The 20,943-nt window shown below is 45.2% G+C and overlaps 1 protein-coding gene and 1 pseudogene across 3 annotated transcripts in view; one reads left to right on the top strand and one right to left on the bottom strand.

Moving 5' to 3' along the window:
- Window positions 1–462: 462 nt before the first annotated feature.
- Window positions 463–20,943, bottom strand: part of LOC309334737 (HLA class II histocompatibility antigen, DR alpha chain-like) — a 36,250-nt gene continuing 15,769 nt past the window's right edge. The window contains exon 6 of one of the 2 annotated variants that reach the window (XR_014153237.1): window positions 463–699. The gene's annotated coding sequence lies outside the window, so the exon portion shown is untranslated. Of the gene's footprint in view, window positions 879–20,943 lie in introns of both variants that reach the window. The other variant, XR_014153238.1, reaches the window with a different exon arrangement.
- On the top strand, window positions 2,624–20,223 carry LOC309334731 (H-2 class II histocompatibility antigen, E-S beta chain-like; annotated as a pseudogene). Its single transcript, XR_014161665.1, has 6 exons — window positions 2,624–2,865; window positions 12,872–13,141; window positions 17,533–17,814; window positions 17,954–18,064; window positions 18,933–18,956; window positions 19,518–20,223. The product of XR_014161665.1 is annotated as an H-2 class II histocompatibility antigen, E-S beta chain-like (transcript).

Raw genomic sequence — 20,943 nt, 5'->3', positions numbered from 1 at the left:
TTTGGAGGGGGTCTCTGCACATTTTCTCCCTGTCCCCCCCCCCCCGATCAATCTCTCCAGTCTCAGGTAGAGCAGGTGCTTGGATCTGGTGAGGCATTTTAGGACAGGGGGATGGGCTGTTCTGTTCATCTTTTCCCCCAGAGTAGGAATCCATGGGTCCTGTGGGATAATGGTTTGGGGCATCACCAACCCACAGCAGGCCTTGAAGACCAGAAGAGTCCTGCCCCAGCATCCTGTTCCCAGCAGGGGACAGACAGGCAGACCAGGGCAAAGGCAGGGAGGCGCCAGCGCTGGGTCTCCTGATCTCTTCTCATCTCCCAGAATCTGGGCCTAGAGACACAAGGAGTCAGTGTAGCCACTCTGGTTGCAGTGCTCCCCATTTCCTCAACGGTTCACCTTTTTGTTTTTAAAAAATAAATATATCCAGAGCTTATAGGCAAAGAAAACAGCACTAGAAACAAATCAACAAACTGTAAGATTTATCCATTGCTTTTGGAAATATGGGCACATGTATGAAAAACAGCAATTGGGCTGCACAGAAGCCATTGCACAGAAGTTTTGCGGATGAAGAAGGGATCTTTTCCTCCACATAGACAGATACATGTCTTGTCTATGTGGACAAGAAAGGTGTTTGGGGTCTCTTTGCAACTAAACTTCCTCAACAAGATGGATGAATCCTCTTTGTGATTAACTTAACACCTGAGGGGTGTATGCACGGAACTGAGTAAGGCTCTCTCCAAAAACTGGAGAGGGAGGTGAATGGTTTTGGGTAAGTGGGGTGGAGACAGGAATTAGTATGCCTGACACTCTGTTGGCAGGGGGTCTCCTTGAGCCATGCAGATACAAAATGAGGCAAAGCAGGAAGCCCCCACAAAAACCTATTCTGACTCAACCATGGAGTTTGGGGGAGGATCTGCAGCCAAACCACAAGCAGAGGCTGGATGCCCCTCTGTCAGAGATGATTTAGGTGAGATTCCTGCAATGCAGGGGGCTGGACTAGATGACCCTTGGGGTCCCTTCCAACTCTACAATTCTATGATTCTATAAAATGCACAATTACTGGACAGCCAGAAGCAAAGGCACCAGGGAGTTTCAGAACCTGCATAGAGGGAGCTGTAAATGTTGCACCATGGCAAGACATTTAATGTGATTAAAATGTATACTTTTCTTATTTACTTAAATAGTCTGAGTAATTTCTTTGCTAAGAGGGAAACATAAAAGGGAGAAAAGTAATGTAAGTCTGCCTAAGCATCTTAGGCTATCATAATTCTTGAAAGCTAAACATATTTTCCAAAAAGCTTCTAAGGATAAGCTGCACACGGAGGAAGCAACTCCTTCCAGCTGATTTGTAGCAGAAGAGACTCTTGGCAAAGGAGCTGAGCTGAGAGGGTTTAAGGAAGAGGCTGTCAGGAAAGGAATCCCCCATTATCTGAAAAGGAAGGAGAAGGGAGCTGGTGAGCTGGGAGTATTGAGGCTGAGCACCTTCTGGGCAGGATGAGGCCCACCCCACCCCTTTGCTGTGTATTTTGGGTTCCCTTGCATTTGTCTCTGAGCCCATGAAGGGAAACGGGTTCGACTCACATGAAGCCCCTGCGATCGTTCATCCTCATGGCCTTGAAGAAAAGGATGGTGCCAGCGATGATGCCCAGGATGCCAAAGGCCAAGCCCAGGGCACACAGCACGTTCTGCATCCTCTCCGGGATGGGAGAGGGTGCCTTTGAAACTGGGATGGAGAGAGAGAGGACAGGGCTAAGGGGGGGACTCCATTTCTCTGTGTGTGTTCAGCTGAAGAAAGAACCCAGGAGTCCTGACACACCCGCCCCACAGCCCTTAATGCACACTTTTAAGTTAAACTGAGAGAAACTAACTCAAGGAAACTCCAAAAGGCAGCTAGCAAGATTGGAATAAATAATTCAAAACTGCAAGTGTACTTCACTTGCATAAATTACTCTGATCATCAGAACGTGTTTCTTATAAGCCATGAATCTCGGTTTCTGAGTTCAAGACCCAGAGAAAAGCTCCAATCCTGCCCGGTGCTTACCCCAGATCTTCTCCATCTTTCCCTCTCTCGGATGCCCCAGTGCTCCACCTGGCAGACGTAGATGTCTCCCTGCTGAGGGACGAAGATACTAGAATCAGGGATGTTTCTTGCAAAGGGGAGCTGGGGGCTGGAGGGGGCTTTCATTTGGGGGAGGGGTCTCCTTACTGGGCGGCTGCCATGTCTCCCCGGGATGCAGGCTGGGGGGCGAAGAGGGGGAGCCCCCTCCCTCAGGAGACAGTTCTCCCCCCCTTGAAACTTCCTTCCTCTTTCCGGATACATGAAGGAACGAAGGTTTAGCGGCTTAAACGCAGCAGAAGAAAAGCGCATCTCGCTGTTTCGAAGCCTGAATCTGAAATTTCCCTTTTTGCTGCCAGAGTAAAATTTTGGGTGGAACTGACAGATTCTTGTTAAGCTTTATATCCCTCCCCTCAGGTTTTCCGGGCGGCTTCCAGGAAGATCTTGATTCACACGCGACGCAACAGCAATGGAGAGATCTGAAGCAGCTGAGAAGGCGAAGAGGAACTTGCAGGTCGAGCGAGAGCAGAGAGAGCCCCTTTCCAGGAGTTCCCTGCCTGGCAACTGATGACGCTGTCTGGACTAGGAGGGGGATTGGACGCTCGCCGGGCGGGGAGGTGGAGTGGGCGGGGCTTGGGCAGGAGTTTCCCCCGGAGCTGAGCGGAGAAAGTCCCATTGGGGAGTCTTGGGGGGCGAAGGAGAGAGAAGGATGGGGGGCTCCGGCGCTGCGCCTTTGGCCTTGGGGGGGCTCCTGCTGGGGATGCTGGTGGTCTCCGCTTCGGAGGGGCTGGGCGTGGAGGCGCCTCCAGGTGAGCCAAGATTCTGCCATGGGGGGAGAAGGAAGAGGAAACTCCGCTTAGCGGGACCCCCATCGGTGGGGCTCCTTTGGCGAACCCTCCTGGATGGTCTTCCAGGATCTTATCAGGGAATCCGTAGGTGACTGTGGAGGCCAGTTCTGGATCCCCACGTCCTTCCACAGGGGGGACATTGGTTTCTGGGCGGAAGTTGATCAAGGTGAGGGTTTGCCAGGCGTGCCTTCCTCTTAGCACGTTTCTGCCTTGTGTCCTGAGTTCGAGTGTCTTCAAAGCCCATGACACCTTTGGTCAAGCCTGCTCTCCAATTGGAGCGCTTGCAGACCAGTGTTTCCCAGTTGCTGGTGTTTATACTACATTTTAAAAGATTTTTCTTGGAAGAGTCTTTAAATCTCTTTTGTTGACCACCAGCATTACGCTTTCCTTTTTAAAGTTACGACTAGATTAGTTGCTTTGGAAGAAGATAATGAGGCATCCGAAGACCATGGTTCAGTTCAGCAAAGTTGATGTTGAAGAATCCTTGCTTCCCCATGGGGATCTTTGCTTCTTCCAGGACACGGGGGGCAAAGGGGCAGGAGGGAAGGGGAAACACTCCCCCCACCGAAAAAGAGCAGCTCAGGCTTCTTGGACTGGGAAGGAGAGAGCATTTATTTATTGAAATTAATTATCTCCCTCCTTTCAGGATTAAAATCCTACCCCAGCAACTTACAAATAGCATTCAACTGAATTTTAATAAAAGCACAATATTCACACATTAAATAGTTTTCCTGCAGGACAGCTGGTGGCAGGCAGTCCTGGGGGACTTTTTTGCGGGGGGGGGGGAGCTGAATCTGGCCCTGAGCACTTCTTCACCTGCTTCTCAAAATCATCCTCATCATTATTAGCCCGGTTATCTCCCATCATTTCCAAGAGATCTCATAACCAATTCTTTTTTAAAAAAATAATTTTTATTGAATGGTTTTATGTTACAAAAAACAATACAGCCATACTACCACAAGATATAATTAAGAAATAAAAATTACATACATCGATATTTAGTTTGTTATTTGTTATTTACCGTCTTATTTCCTCCCAAACATTGCATACATCACACATATGTGCAGACACCCACACACCCACACCCGCACAGAAAATGATAATAAAGAAAGTAAATATTTTCCCCCTTTTATCTTCCAAAATCTTTTCTTCAACTTTGACTTCCTGTCAAGTCCCTTTGCATATGTTTTATCTTACATTTGAATGTACACAAAACAATAAACCTTTCTATATAATTTTTCTAATACATTCTGAAAACATAAAAAATTCTTAATTGTTGTCCACCTCCTTTTAGTTCCTTTATCACTCGAATGCTAGCACGGAGTCAAAACTATTATTGTATTTTTGAACATATTTTTTATAAACATCCCGTTTTTCCACTAATTTTTGCTTTGAGTTTCCTCTGAGTTTACTAGTCAGTTGAACCGTCTCCACCAATTCCTGTAATTTGATTTGCCAATCTGTTATTTTTGGAGCCTCGTGATCTTTCCATCCCTTGGCCACAAGTATCCAAGCCGCTGCTGTTGCATACAAGAATACCTCTCTTAGATTTTTTGGGATCTCTTTATCTAAAATACTTAATAGAAATGCCTCCGGTTTTTTGTTAAAATTATCCCCATCATCTTTTTTAATTCATCGTATATTCCCCCCCCCCCCAAATCTTAATCTTTCCACACATCCGCCACATGTGGATCATGTCACCGTTATTCCCTCCACATCTCCAACAAGCATTCACCAAATTTTTATACATTCTTGATAATCTGGAAGGAGTGAGGTACCACCTATGAGCCATTTTCATCATGTTCTCTATTATAGCTGGCTGTAAATTTCAAATTTACCTTCCATAAGTTTTCCCAGTCTTTTAGCATAATTGGACGGCCCACTTCTTGGGCCCACTTTATCATTGAAGCCTTAACCTCCTCATCCATTACTTCATAATCTAAAAGAAGACTATACATTTTTGCGATTATTTTAGTTTTACTATTCAGTAATTCTCTTTCAAATCTTGAAGGCTCCTTTTCAAAACATATCTGCTTATCCTGTCTGAACATTTCATTCACCTGGAAGTAATCTAGCCAACTCGAAAAGTGATCTTTTATTTTCTCATAACTTATCAATATTAGTTGACCCTCCTCCTCCCTTAATAATGTGTTATACGTTATCCAGTTCTCTTTGATGTTGTTGGTTTTTTTTAACAGTGATTGCTTATAATGGAGAGTTCCATCTTGGGGTTTTCTGTTCCAAGTATCTTTTGTATTTTCCCCACACCTTATATATAGCATTTCTTATTATATGATTTGAAAAACTCCGGTGCGCCTTTATTTTCCCATAATTAAAATAGCCATGCCAAGCCAAGAAGTAGAATGGAGAATTAAATCAATGAAACAAAAATATTTTGAATCTGCAAACAAAACGGGACGTTTATTGGCATGGCAACTAAGAAAAAGGAAAAAACAAAATGTGATCAACAAAATTAAAACAGAAGAGCAAATACTAGAAGAACCCGGTAAAATAGAGGAAAAGTTCCTTCAATTTTATGAAAATCTCTATAAAAAGGAGGATGAGGATCTAGCAGAAATAGAAAACTACTTGGAGAAGAATAAAGGAGAACAGCTGACGGATGAAGAAAAAACACATCTAAATAAATTAATAACAACAGACGAGGTTAAGGAAGCAATTAAAAAGATGAAGCCAGGGAAGGCACCAGGACCAGACGGCCTGTCACAAAAATATTATAAAGTTTTAGAAGAATATCTGGTCCCGGTCCTGCGTGACGTAATGAATAGTATTTTACAAGGAGGAAGGCCACCTGATTCCTGGAAAGAGGCACATATTACGTTAATTCCTAAATCAGAATCGGACAAGCTGGACATTAGAAATTATAGACCGATATCATTACTCAATAACGACTATAAAATCTTTGCAGAAATAATGGCTAACAGGCTTAAAAAATACCTATCAAAATCTATTCACAAAGATCAAGTTGGATTCTTACCTAATAGATATTTAAAAGATAACGTAAGGCATATAATAAATGTTATCGAATACCTGGACCTTAAGATCGATATACCCGCAGCCTTAATCTTTATTGATGCTGAAAAGGCATTCGATAACGTATCCTGGTGGTTTCTACTAAAATGTATGGAGGGGGTCGGGATAGAGGGGCCATTCATGGAAGGTATAAGAGCAATTTACTCAGATCAGAGGGCCAAACTGATTATTAATAATAATTTAACTGATTCGCTTGAGATCTCGAAGGGTACAAGACAGGGATGCCCTCTATCCCCACTCCTATTCATTATGGTGTTGGAAGTAATTACAAATAAAATAAGGGAAACCCCGGAAATAAGAGGAATCAGAATAGGGGCCAAGGAATACAAATTAAAAGCTTACGCAGACGACCTGGTAATATCGCTAAGAGACCCAGTTGAGGGTATCGGTAAAGTTATTGAGTTGTTGGAAGAATTTGGGAAATTATCCGGCTTTAAATTAAATAAAGTTAAAACCAAGATGCTGACAAAGAACTTATCCGAAGACTTAAGAAACCAGTTAGAGCTGAAAACAGGAATTAAGGTGGTAAAAAAGGTGAAATACCTGGGTATTTGGATTACTACGAAAAATATAAACCTAGTAGAAGACAACTACATAAGGACCTGGAAAGAGATCAAAAAAGATCTGGATACCTGGAGTAGGCTAAAACTTTCCTGGTCGGGTAGGATGGCAGTAATCAAGATGAGCATTCTTCCAAGGCTGCTGTTCTTATTTCAGAACATCCCGGTGATCAGGGGCACAACGTTATTTAAAGATTGGCAGAAAACCCTGTCCAGATTTATCTGGCAGGGTAAAAGAGCAAGAATTAAATTCAAATTACTCACAGACCGCAAAGATATACTATACTATGAGGCTTCATGTTTGTGTTGGATCAAGGACTGGATTGCGTTGAAGAATATAGATTTGTTGGATTTGGAGGGATTCGATGCTAGATTCGGCTGGCATGCGTATCTATGGCATGACAAGGAGAGAGCCCATAAAGGATTTTCTAACCATGTTATTAGAGGTGCGCTACTCGAGGTATGGAATAGAAATAAGAGATTTATAGAAAAAGACACCCCATGGTGGCTATCACCAATCGATATTCTAACGATTAAAAAAGCTAATATGGAAGGACGGAGATGGACTTATTAAGAACTATTAGTAAGATCGGATAAAGGGTGGAGACTCAGACCCTATGAAGACATAAAAGATAAACTAACAACTTCACTACAATTCTACCAAATTAACGCTTTATGGAATGAACATAAAAAAAACAGGGATGAGTGAGAAAAAGTCCAGATACCAGGTGGAAATAATAGAAGGAAATTCAAAACTGCTATCTAAAATGTATAACCAACTATTAGATTGGGATACCAAGGATGAAGAGGTAAAGGAAGTCATGATCAAATGGGCCATGGACCTGGGGTATAATTTAGAGTACGACAAGTGGGTTAAATTGTGGAATAAGGACATGAAATTTACAGCATGTGTTGGACTCCGAGAAAATTTACAAAAAATGATGTACAGGTGGTATATAACCCCTGTGAAACTGGATAAAATGTATAAGACCGGGGGAAAAACCTGCTGGAAAAGTAAATCAAAAGAGGGCGACTTCTTCCATATGTGGTGGGCTTGAGGAGAAGTGAAAAGGTTTTGGGGACTTATTTATGATGAACTAAAAAAAATACTGAAATATACCTTCCCCAAAAAACCGGAGGCATTTCTTTTAGGAATGGTCGGGGAGGAGATTAGACGAGAAGATCAAACTATGTTCCAATACGCAACAGCAGCGGCCAGGCTATTACTAGTGCAAAACTGGGAAACCTCCAATATCCCAACTATCAGAGAGTGGCAATCCAAGTTATTTGAGTATATAGAGCTAGCAAGGATGACACAGAAGATCAGGCATCAGAAAAACGTAAAATTTATTAATGACTGGAGTAAATTCATTACATACATAGAAACAAATCTAGGAAACATTAAAATTACAGCAGGTATAACATAAAGCCTGAGAGGTTTTGATAAAGATGGTAAAAAGACACCGCAGGAAGATAATGTAGGAATAGAGCTCAAACCGTGATGGAGGGAAGTCAATCAATGTCATGTTGTATGTTGATAATGTTTATGTGTTTTCTTTTTTGTGTGTTTTGTTTTGTTTGCTTTGCTTTTTTGTTACTGTATGCCTTTTTTTTCGTTTGTATGTTTTAGTTTGGCTTTGTTTTGAAAAAGAGCTTAATAAAAAGAAATTAAAAAAATAAATAAATAGCCATGCCATCCAAAACGTGTGTCATGACCTTCTAAATCTAAAGCATCCCAATTTTTTAATAAACACCAATCTTTCAACCAGAGAAGACATGAGGCTTCGTAATATAGCTTCAAATCCGGTAACCCGAAGGCACCTCTTTCTACATTATCTATTAATATCTTATGCTTTATTCTTGATCTTTACCCTTCCACAAAAATTTGGAAATTTCTTTTTGCCACTTGTCAATTCTGCTGGTCTTTCCTATAATTGGAATCATTTGGAATAAAAAGAGTAGCTTCGGTAAGACTATCATTTTAATTACCGAAATGCAGCCCAGGAATGATAAGTTTAGGCTTGCCCATGTCTCCAACTGTCTTTCCAACAATTAATATAATTATCTTCATACAAGTTAATATTCTTTGGTGTTATCCACAATCCTAAATACTTGATTTTGGGGTAGATTTTAATTTGTATTATTTTTTCTAATTCTGCTTTTTCATTTGGCGACAAATTTTTAACTAATAGTTTTGTCTTGTTTAAATTCAGTTTAAACCCCGCAACTTTACCGTAGGCATATATTATTTCCAATGCCTTTGCTAAACTCTGTTTTGGTTGCTCCATAGTTATAATTAGATCATCAGCAAATGCCCTCATTTTGTAACTTCTATTTCCCAGCATAATCCCTTTAATTTCTTTTTCCCCCCTAGTTCGTTTACATAAAACTTCCAATGTTAGTATGAAAATTAAGGGGGATAGTGGGCAACCTTGTCTGACCCCTTTACTGATTTCACACTCCTGTGATAAATTTCCATTTATTATGATTTTAGCTTTTGGTTTTGAATATATTGCATCAATCCCTCTTATATACTGTATACCAAAATCCATATGGTGTAATAGACCTTTCATAAATTTCCAGGAGACCCTATCGAAAGCCTTTTCAGCATCTATGGCCATTAAGACTGCCTTCTTTTCTATTCTTAAGTCTAAATACTCTAATAAGTTTATAATGTTTCTAGTGTTGCTATAAATGTGCCTCCCGGGCAAAAAGCCAGCTTGATCATTGTGTATAATCATCTGGAAGACTTTTTTTGATCTTTCGGCTAAATTGTTTGCATATAATTTATAATCGCTATTTAGGAGTGCGTGTTGGGATTCGCAGGATACTGAGTAGGTCTGCAGGCTTCAACAGGCTGATGCAATACTCTGTGAAGTGCTGGGTCAGAGTGACTCAGCAGGAATGTGATTCAGAAAAGTCACTTGTCCTTAATGCTTAAGATTCTTCCTCCTCTGATTGTTTTTTAAGATCGTCCGCCCCTCCTCCCAGCTGTCTTTTACCTCCTAACTCCTCTCTATATGTTCTCCAAAATTTGTCAGTGTCCTGAAGAAGAAGAAGAGGAGTTTGGATTTGATATCCCGCCTTTCACTCCCTTTAAGGAGTCTCAAAGCGGCTAACATTCTCCTTTCCCTTCCTCTCCCACAACAAACACTCTGTGAGGTGAGTGGGGCTGAGAGACTTCAGAAAAGCGTGACTAGCCCAAGGTCACCCAGCAGCTGCAGGTGGAGGAGTGGAGACGCGAACCCGGTTCCCCAGATTATGAGACTACCGCTCTTAACCACTACACCACACTGGCTCTCCCAAGTAACAAATCTTCTCCTTTTCCCTTTGTAAAAAAAGGGAATTCCCATCTGTGCACAAATGATTTTTTTATTTAGTGCTTCCACCAACAGTTTATATTTTTCCCTTTTTCTTAAAAGCCTTAATGGAACAATTTTATGAATGATTATGTCTGTTTCCTGAATTTTAAGTTTTGTCTTACTGCTAATTTGTAGTATTTTATCTCTAATATCCATATTCACAAAAGTTACCAGACAGTCCCCTGGCCAATTATTAGCTCTTGCAATTATTGATCTGATTCTAAAGGATCACTCAATTTTATTTCTCCTTTCCTGCTCTTCTATTCCAATCCATCTGGCTAATTCTGATAATATTTTTTGCTCTATCACTTTATCTGGTTCTTCTGGAATAGATCTAAATCTCAATGTTTTTTCTCTTCTGTGCATTTCAATCATAGAGATTGCATCTAGGACTGCCTCATGGGTTTCTTTCATATCTGCCAGCTCTTTCTTATTTTTTTCTGTTTCCCCTTTTTTCTCTCTGTTCTCCTTCTGTACTTTTCTTAGCCCTTATCATTTTCCATTTTAATTCTTGAACAGTCTTTGTTATTTCCAAATTTTTAACCACCCATCATTGATTTTAACCATCATTTCTAACACCATTTTTGCATTTTCCTCTATTTTTTGCCCCATCTTATCCAACTTTTCATCTGTTGATCTTAGACTGTCGTTCATCTCTTTCTTCATCTCTGAAATGTCTTTTCTCAGTCCCAGGAGAAGACCTCTCATTTCCGAATTCATTTCCGTGTCTTGATTTCAGTTTCTCCTGTTAGGATTTGCAGATTACACCGCTGCCGCTGGATTCATAAATTTCTTATTCTCATTTGACATAACCAATTGTTTTATAGTCCGTTAGTACCCGTAGCTACTTCTTTTCCTGACAGATTGTGTTTTATATTACTTCTATTGTTGTTTAGTCGTTTAGTCGTGTCCGACTCTTTGTGACCCCATGGACCAGAGCACGCCAGGCACTCCTGTCTTCCACTGCCTCCCGCAGTTTGGTCAGACTCATGTTTGTAGCTTCGAGAACACGGTCCAACCATCTGGTCCTCTGTCCTCCCCTTCTCCTTGTGCCCTCCATCTTTCCCAGCATCAGGGTCTTTTCCAGGGAGTCTTCTCTTCTCATGAGGTGGCCAAAATATTGGAGCCTCAGCTTCACGATCTGTCCTTCCAGTGAGCACTCAGGGCTGATTTCCTTAAGAATGGATACATTTGATCTTCTTGCAGTCCATGGGACTCTCAAGAGTCTCCTCCAGCAATATAACACCATATATATATATATATATATATATATATATAGAAATTTCCTCCAGAAATACTTCTATATTTCACCTCTAATGCACACTGTCTCGTTGATGATAATAATAACATAATAATAATAACATTTAACAGGGAAAAGGAGAAAGAGAAAAATAAAAATACATTTTTACTCAGTTACCAGTTTTGTCCACTAGTTGTCAGAAATCCCCTTGTCCATTTCCCTACACATGTAACCAGCCTTTATATACGTAACTCTTCTGTTACTTGCAGAGTAATTTCTTCTTGCCACCAATAGAAGGGAGCCCAGTAAACCCCCCGCCCTGTCGGGAGGGCCTTTTTTACTTAACAGTTCTTTAAAATCTACTCTTGGCTTCCCCAGGCTCTTCTCACCACAAAAACTCCCCCCCCCCGCACCCCCTTCAACAGTCAAGAATAGTGTAAAGTAAATCAGCAAAACTGGTGCGACTTCTGCAAATTTTAACACAAGGAAGTCAGGCCTCCATACTACACAAATATCGGAGCTTGAATGTCTATTGTCTCTCTCATTCATAACCAATTCTTAACTCTATAAATGACTCCACATAATGCATAAATGAACCTTTCTTCTGCTCCTAACACAGTTATGGGTGTAGCCAGGATTTTTGTTGGGGGGGGCAGGACTTTTGTTAGGAGGGGGAACCTCAGTTTGCTATGTATTTTTATTGATGTTTATTGATTTCGTTGGGGGGGAGCAACTGCCCCTCCCTGCCTAAGCCCATGACGCCGGCAGCAAAACTGTGGAAAAGGGAAACCTGAACTCCCCCCTCGCAGCAAGTCCCCTCTACCTGTCACCCCCCCCCCCGCCCTGGGGTCTTCTGGGTGCTGAAATGAGCTCCTGTGTAGACAGGCTTCACTTCATGCATTATTGCAGGGAAAGAGAAAGTGAAACTGGGTCTCCCGCGGGGGGGCGGTTCTCGTGGGGGGGGAGGTTTGCAGTGAAGCCCCCTTCAGAGCAGAGAAGCGTCTCCCACCCTCCTCGACACCTCGCCCTTTTCCTGGTCTCTCTTTCACCCCCAACATTTCCTCTTCCAGCCGGAGGGCAATACAAGGGGGAGGGAGGTTTATGTTTTTTAAAAACTGGAGATAAGCCAGGGCGGAGCCTTCAGGGGCAGGGAGCAGCTGACCCCCCCATAAACAAACAAACAAACAAATAGCAGATAGCTCAGTTCTCTCCCCGACCCTCCCCCTTAATCCTGGCTACGCCCATGGGGTCCAGGGGCTTGGAAATTGTGCCTTTCCCGACTTCCTCATACCTCCCCTTCCTGCATTCTCATGTCAGTAATTATTTAGCAAATCCTCCCTTTATTTCAATTTAATTTTAATAACACTCATTTTCTTTTAACTTATCCATTACCGCTATTAACCCCTATTTTCTCATCCAGCATCAACCTAACATTCACTAATTTTTGCATATTTCTTTAGATAGTCCTTGAATTTTTTCCAATCCTCTTCCGCCGTTTCTCTTCCCTGGTCTCGGACAGCCTTTCGCTATCACTCACTCCCTTTCCTTTGGGAGGAGGTGAAGGGGGGGTCTCCCTGCTCAGGCTCCGCCCCGCCCCCGCCATGGGATCATGTGAGAGAGAGAGAGAGAGAGAGACCATCTCTCTCCTGCCTGGCGGGGACAACTCTCCGCTATGGTGGGAGCTGCGCCCTTAAGGCAACCGGAAGTCTCTGTCCGTCCCCAATTTCTTTCTCCCCCCTCCCCCCCCCCCGCAGAGCATTTCCTGTACCAGGGGAGGGCCGAGTGCCACTTCTCCAACGGGACGCAGCGTGTCCACTACCTACAAAGGTACTTCTTCGGCCGGCAGGAGCTCCTCTACTTCGACAGCGACCGAGGGAAGTTCGTGGCTGTGGCTGAACTGGGGGAGCCCATAGTCAAGGCATGGAACCAGGACAAGGGAGAGCTGCGGCGCCAGATGGCCAACGTGGATCTCTTCTGCCGGCGCGCCTATGAGATCGTCGATCCCTTCTCCCAGGCCCGGCGCGGTGAGTCCAGAATCGGGGGGGGGGCGTCATGGGAAATGGTCCCCCGGAAGAGCCCAAAATGGGGGGGGGGCATGAGGTGGACCCAGGACTTTCTCCCCTCGAAGCCCCTGTCACTGCTACCCCTCCTTGGCCCCCTCCCCTCCCGCTTTTCAGAGAGATAAAGGGGCCTTTCCTGACGCCCCACTCCAGAAGCAGATGCAGGAGGAGTTTCTGTGTCCCTGGAAGCATCATAAACCGTTTCGTGTATTGCAATGTGGAGGGTGTCTCTCTTAGTTTGTTTATTTGTTTAATATTAATTAAATGTGCATCCCGCCCTATACCCGTAGGTCTCTGAGTGTCTTACAACACAAAATTGCAGTATTTGCTACAACAACAACAACAATAAACAATGTATTATTTATACCCCAGTCACTCTGGGCTGCTCCCACCAGAATTAAAAGCACAATAGAATATCAAACATTAAAAACTTCCCTAAACTTCATGTACTGCCTGTGGCTTCCCAGTTTCCCCAGAGGAGCTTGAGATGGTGTTCTGTCTATGGTTCCCCCTCTCCTCATTCCACCCCCACAACGACCCTGTGAGGGAGGCCAGGCTGAGGGGGGGGGGCTGATCAGGGACACCTAGTGAGCCTCAAGGCCCAGGGAGGATTTGAACCCGGGACACAGTCCAACGCTGGACTACATTAGAGTGGGGGGCTGTAAGGGGGACAAATGCAGCCTTTCAGGGGGAGCAGAGAGAGCACATTTCAAGCAGAAACCTTATTAATGGACATCAATTAATTATTAATTGTGACACCTTTACGTGTTGTTTCATGCACACCTGACGTGGATTCATGTAGGGCTGCCATATGCCCAGGTTTTCCAGGGATGTTTAAATTGGGGGAGGGGGTTAGAAATTAACCCCACAATCTCAGAATCACATACATTAAGGATTAAATAATTCTTATTATAAGCATATTCCATATCCTTCCCACCCACTCATTACTATTTTCAGCCACCAGGCTCCCCTCCAGCTCCCCCCTCCCCCGTTCTCCAGGAATCATCCCTAAATCAAAAGGATACTGTGCAGTGATTTATGAATAGCATCCTGTTTGCTAGGAATAATAATACAATAATTTATTATTTATACCCCGCCCATCTGGCTGGGTTTCCCCAGCCACTCTGGGCGGCTTCCAACAAAACACTAAAATACAATGACCTATTAAACATTAAAAGCTTCCCTAAAAAGGAAGGGCAAACTCCTGAGATTCCCAGGACTGGGAAATGAGACAGAAGGATGGAAAGTGTCCTAGGAAGGGGAGGGGCATCCCAGGACCCCCAGGGAGGAGCAGTTCCCTATGCGAGGAATGCCCAGCCTGACCCCTGGGGAAACTGGAACGACTTTGGGTAGATGGGGGGGGGGTCAGAGATCCCACTGGTGGGAGTGGGAAGTTGGGGGCTGCAAGCGTAGGATCGACTGACTATCCCAGGGCCAAATCTAGGCTTTTTGTCATCTGTGGCAAATACCCAGTTTAGTCACACACGCCCCACATGCATTTGTGTATGGAACAACACAACAATGGAAACTCTGATAATGATCAGGCACATGATGATGATGGTGAAAATGATGAAATACTTTATTGTCACTTGTACACTTGTATACAGTGAGATTACACGAGCACTCCCCACTCAGCTCTCTTAGTCTTAATTCCCCTCGTTTACTGACTGTTATGGTAAAATCTGGGTGCGAGGCTGCTCTGCCACCCAGCTCGTCGGACTATAAGTCCGCGGGTCCCTGCGGAGGAAAATGAGCTCAGCCGGAGACAGGAGCAAGTTGCAGAAGATCCAAGTTTATTGCGCAACAGGTTCAAGGTGAGATTGAACCCCGAGAAAGGGGTGACATGGGTTTTTGAAACTTCCCTCTGTGTCCCAGAATACAGTCCAAAATACATCAAAATACGTCATGGTCGCATCATGAATATATTAAAGAGAGGTTGGGTTACACAGATTAACATACCGAGGAGGGAGGGGGAATATGCAGAGCTGGAGATATGCGCGGATAAGCGCTTCCTGAGTATCGGTGATGAGAGGACAATAGTCCGAATATGTAAAGTCTGGCACCTTGTATTGCCCGGAGGAAAGGTTGGGCAGGGTGATTTGACCAGATTAGGGTCTTCCTGAGTACGTGACTCCTCGCTTGAGGGATTATGGAGACAGAGGAGGTGTCATGGAGTCCCGAAGAAACTGAGTCGATTGACAACAGAATCACGGAAATCGGGGCTGCGGTTGATTTTATACGAATTTTAGAAGGTTTTAGTCCGTTTCAGTCCATTCTTATATTGATAATTGAGATCGGAAATAAAATGGATACATTGTAGCGGGATTTGACACTTTTATGAGTTCACGAGTTTCGGTTCCATTGTTCTCCCAGAGGGGAGCTAACTCTGCAAAGCGAATGCATGGTTCTGATTGGGTAGAACGCAGCCATTGTAGCGAATGGAGGTTACAACTTGATAGGGTCAACCCACAGTAAAGATGGAGCGAGAGGGAGGCTTAAGGAAAAGAGGGGCTTATTTCGCCCGTATGAAGAAGGAAAGGCACTTTGTTTATGGGGCCAGGGGTATAGTGTGGTGCTTATGCAACGGTGTGGGGGCTGAGGGGTCTAGGTAGGGGTGGGTGCCCTTGAGGTCATGGCCTCGGACCCCTGGTGACTGACGGGAGGGTAAGAACACAAGGCACACACCCCCTTTCCGTATCAGTGACGCACACCTACCAAACCCAAAAGTCAGTTGTCCTGTTGTTCTCTTTTCATTCAGCAGCCTAACAGCCCACGGATAGAAGCTGTTCTTTACCCTGTTGGTGTGACTAGTCATGCTTCTATATCTTCTGCCCGAGGGCAGGAGATCAAGAAAGTGCCAGCCAGGGTGTGAATCATCCCTGAGAATTTTCCTCGCTCTCCTGAGGCAACGTTCTTCCTCAATGTCATCCAGTGGATTCATGGGACAGCCCATAATATCTTGTGCTGTGTTCGCCACCCTCTGTAGGCACTTCTTATCAGTTGATGTCAAACCAGCGTACCACACCGTGATGCAGTATGAACGGACACTTTCTATTGTTGACCTGTAGAAGGAGATCATCAGATGTTGATTGACATCCTTCTTCCGCAATATTCTGAGGAGATGGAGTCTCTGTTGGGCTTTCTTAACCACCTGGGTTGTATTTATTTTCTAAGTAAGGTCTTCACTGAGATAAACTCCTAGGAATTAAAAGGAAGAGACTCTCTCCACACAGCGGGGCTAGTTCTCCTCTCTTCCTCTGAAAGTCCAACACCATCTCCTTTGTCTTGCTGATATTAAGGTGCAAATTGCTCCCTAGGCACCATGTAGATATTTTTTAGACCTCCCCTCTATACGCTGATTCCCCCTGTTATTAAACATACCAGAGAGTAAGTCCTATTGAACTCAGTGGGGCTTACTTCTGAGTAAAGATGCTTAAGACTGTAGTATAAGACTGCAGAATCTTTACACAGTTACCTGGGAGTAAGCTCCATTGAATTCAGCGGGACTTCTGAGTAGTAAAGGCAGTTTAAGGCTCTAAAGAATAAAATAAAATAATAAATACTCCACAAGATTCCTCCAAAAATTGCTGGCTGCTGAACCATTGCAATAAAAAAATTTAAAGTGGATTGGCAACGTTTTCCTCCCAAATTACAGGAAGGGATAAATACAAAGCACTTCTTATGTCAGCATCACATTTCATTCATTGCAGGTATTTTATTTTCAGTATAAAGAGGACTCCGTTTTTGTAGCTGATTGTAGGCAGCAGTGCCCTCTCTATGTGTTCACATGGTGTAAACATGTATGTAGTCTTCTAGAGATCCAAACACACCCACACACCCACACAATGAACACACAAGCAAGCCATACTCCAAAGGGCTTCTGTTCCCAAAAGGGCAGGAGGAGATGTTCTGATCTCTTCACCACTTCTAATTCATCTCTGAGACTTTAAAGGAAGCAAAAGAAGAAAGAAAGAAAAAGAAAACTTTCCCATTTCAACTCTGCGTGCAGAGAAACCTTCTCCAGGATTTCTCTTTTGCACATAGTTCCAAAAACAGAGAGGGGGAAAGGGGAAGGAGGGTCGTTTTCCACGTTTTCCTGCTTCCCCTTGCAGATTAGTATCACTCTGGAGCTCAGCAGATGCTTTTAGACTCTGGAGCCACCAGGGGAGGCTGCGGACAGAGAAAGGCCCCGCCTGCAAGCTGGGAGCCTCAGTTGCGCCCCTCTAGAGGCTTCACCCTGACTAGCTCCCCTCCCCTGTTAACTGTGGCCTCTCCTCCCTCCCTTGACGCCTCCAGGTCCCTCCCTGCCTAAATCTCTGACCTTCCTCCCACATCTCCCTTGCCTCCCCCCACAGTCCAGCCCAAGGTGAAGATCACCCCCACAGACAACGTTGAATCTTCACCACACAACACTCTGCTGATTTGCACAGTGAATCGCTTCTTCCCTGCGGGGATCGAGATCAAGTGGTTCAGGAATGGGAAGGAGGAGCCCAAAGTGTGGACCACGGACCTCATCCGGAACGGGGACTGGACCTTCCAGATTGAGGTGATGCTGGAGACAAAGCCAGAACGTGGAGACGTCTACACCTGCCAGGTGGAGCACGCCAGCTTCGAAGGCCCCATCACGGTGAAATGGGGTAGGACGCCTTGCCAGCCCTGACCCATCTCCTGCCCAAGGAAGTGGGGGCATTCCTGGGGGGCTGGATGGGTTGCTCCCCCCTCAGGGGGCTGATCCCAGGCCTGCCTTTCCTCACTCACGGCTTTTTCTTTCTTCAGAGCCACAGTCGGACTCTGCCAGGAGCAAGATGTGGACGGGGATTGTGGGGATTGTGCTGGGGCTGGTCTTTGGGGCCACTGGACTCGCCCTTTACCTGAAGAACAAGAAAGGTGAGGGTGGGGTGCCAGGGGGAGAGGGAGGGTTGGGTGTGGGGCTGGATTGGGCTCCGGGCTCCCCTCCTGTTTTTACGCAGAGGGTCTGGAGAAGGTTCTGTTCCTTCTCCCCTCCTAGGAGGTCCCTCTTAGTGTCTCAAATGGAGCCTCAGCTATTCTGGAGATGGTAAAGGTAAAGGTACCCCTGCCTGTACGGGCCAGTCTTGCCAGACTCTAGGGTTGTGTGCTCATCTCACTCTAGAGGCCGGGAGCCAGCGCTGTCCGCAGACACTTCCGAGTCACGTGGCCAGTGTCACAAGCTGCATCTGGCAAGCCAGCGCAGCACACGGAATGCCGTTTACCTTCACGCTAGTAAGCGGTCCCTATTTATCTACTTGCACCCAGGGGTGCTTTCGAACTTCTGGAGATGGTCTGAGGTTTAAATCTGTAGATTAAGAACCAAACCTCCTATCCAACATATGAGTGTGAAATTCAAAAGCATCTCTGGCTCTGAAGCCTTTGGGCAGAGTAAGGACACAGATGTTTTGCAGCTTCCTGGTCCCAGCAGCAAGTCAAAGGCTCTCTCTCCCTGCTGAGTGAAGGGCCTTTGAGACACTTGCAGTCAGGAGGCGGAATTCATCTCCCAATTTTCACTGTTTGTGTGTCTGAAATAAATCAACAACTGTGTTGGGAAGGAAATATTTATTTCCTACAAAGACTCTTCTTTCACCCCCCCCCCATACTCCTTAGGACAGAGTGAGAAGGGGAAAGTTCCTAGCTGTGCCTGGAGGGTGTCATCTTGATTTGGGGGGGAGGGTGGCATGTTCCCAGAGAAGCTATTTCAGGGGATATCTGGTGCTGACTGAATCTTTTCTCTCTCTCCCAGGGCAAGCTGTTCCTCAGCCTCCAGGTAACTTTCCTCTCTGCTCTTCCATCTTCCTCCTCCCCCCCCCAACCCCCTCCTCCTGGCTGCTTGGTGTGCCCCCGCCATGGCTTCCTTTTAGAACAGAGGGGAGGGGCTTCCTATGGATAAATCCATCTCCTGAGGCACACACTCCAATATCAGGTCCTGGAAGTGGGTCTCCAGGGGAATGTCCCACCTGGGAGACAGTCAAGCAGAGTTCCTTAGCAGAGACAAAGGGAAGAGACCAGGGCTGGTGTTTGGCCTGGGGCCACATTTGGTCCAGGGTCCGTGGTTCCCCATTTCTGAGCTAGACAGATCTCCTTGGTCTCTTCTGAAGCTCCTCTTCTCCACTGCCAAAGCCGGCCAAGTCTCCCTCCCTCTGCCTCCTTCCCTCCTCAGAGCCCCCCCTGCAAGGCCCATAACTGGTGGCGATGGGAATTGTAGTTCACAATATCTGATGGCCGCTCTATGGAGTGTCCCACAAATCTTCCCAAGGATTATTCTACCCCTTTCTCCCCGTTCCTCACCCCACAGTGATGGGCTTGTCTCTCTCTCCTCTGCCTGCAGGACTCATCAGTTAGATCCTGGGATGTGGAGAAGCTCTGTTCTTCCTACCAGTTGCCCTCTGTCCATGCTCAGAGGGTGGAAACCTCCTTGGAAGGTAGATGGAAGGAGTCACAGATCAAGAACGACAGTGTCCACCCCTCCCCCACCTCTGTTGCTTGCTTGTCCTTTGGGGAAAGTTTCTTTTTGTGTTTCCCTTTCCGCTTGTTGATGGCAAGTTATGGCAACCTGATTCCTTCTATGCACCTCTCTGCTAGAGAATTTGTGCCTTGAATCTCCCTGGAGGAGCCTGAGCTGTCCCTGAAAACAGCCATGAATCTGGTCAGACTGCCAGGACTGGTCCTTCAAGCCGTGATTGGGAGCCTGATCCTTGAGATTCCTCATTGCAGGAGGTTGGGCTAGATGACCTTGGGGTCCCTTCTCTACAATTCTGTTAAATGGTGAATGGCCAAATATATTTATGGAAAGCTTCTTCCCACAGCCCTGTGACATGGAGGATGAGTCCCGTTTTCGGAGAGAGTCCCTGCTCCCCACCCTCACCCTGCTGACTTAATCTCCTCTGGGAGAGTAGTTTGTTAATTTCTCTCTAAATATCCTGCTCTTTTGTGATCTTAAGGATCAGCCCTCTGACTGGGATCCCCACCTGACCCACTTCAAGGCAGAAGCAGATTTCACAGTCTTGAGAGTATTTCCTCTGAGTCACACCAGTGAAGATCTGCCCATTTCCACACAACTTCACCTGAAATAAGGCACCTTCAGTCATACCTCCAACATTCCCGACCTTTGGGTTATTGACTTCTTTAAGGCCTTTTAATGTAACCATTCAACACCCCAAGGTGGTTTACCACACAAACATCCCAATAAAAGCAAGAAAAGTCTGTTTCAATCCAGTCTATGTGGAAACCATCAAGGGGAACTGATTTGGGAGCCATTTTTCCCTGGGAAAACCCTCCACACAGCGCATGGTCTCCTGAGGTGATTCTATTATGAATTTGATTTCAAACTAGCTATTCAGGAGAGCCAAATGCCTTCTCCAGTGTTTCCACAAATGTGAACTTTTCAGGGGGAAGAAACAACATCATTTGATTCCTCCCGTGACTAAAACTCCTGAGGGAATTTTCTGTTCCTCCGTTTATCTGACTGTGGGCCCCTTGGAGGAGGAAACATGGAGTCCGTTACCCCCCTTGGTATCCCTTCCTTGACCCTTCAGGCCCTGAGGAGGGAAGCCATTTTCTCCTCATGTTTGGGCTCCCTCAGGAGAAAAGAGCGGGAAACACCTCAGGCGGAGGGAGACTCCCTTGTTTCTTACCAGGTTCCTCACAAATGTCCCTGTCTGTTCTGAGGGGGGAAATGTCCTCCCTTTTCTCCACAGAAACTCTTCAGGATTCCCTAAGAGACTCCTCTGCCCCCTTTGTTGTTTCTGGGGAAA

Source organism: Podarcis erhardii (genome assembly GCF_964252035.2).
Source record: "Podarcis erhardii genome assembly, chromosome: 2".
Classification (NCBI taxonomy): domain Eukaryota; kingdom Metazoa; phylum Chordata; class Lepidosauria; order Squamata; family Lacertidae; genus Podarcis; species Podarcis erhardii.
This window is presented reverse-complemented; position numbering and strand designations above follow the sequence as displayed.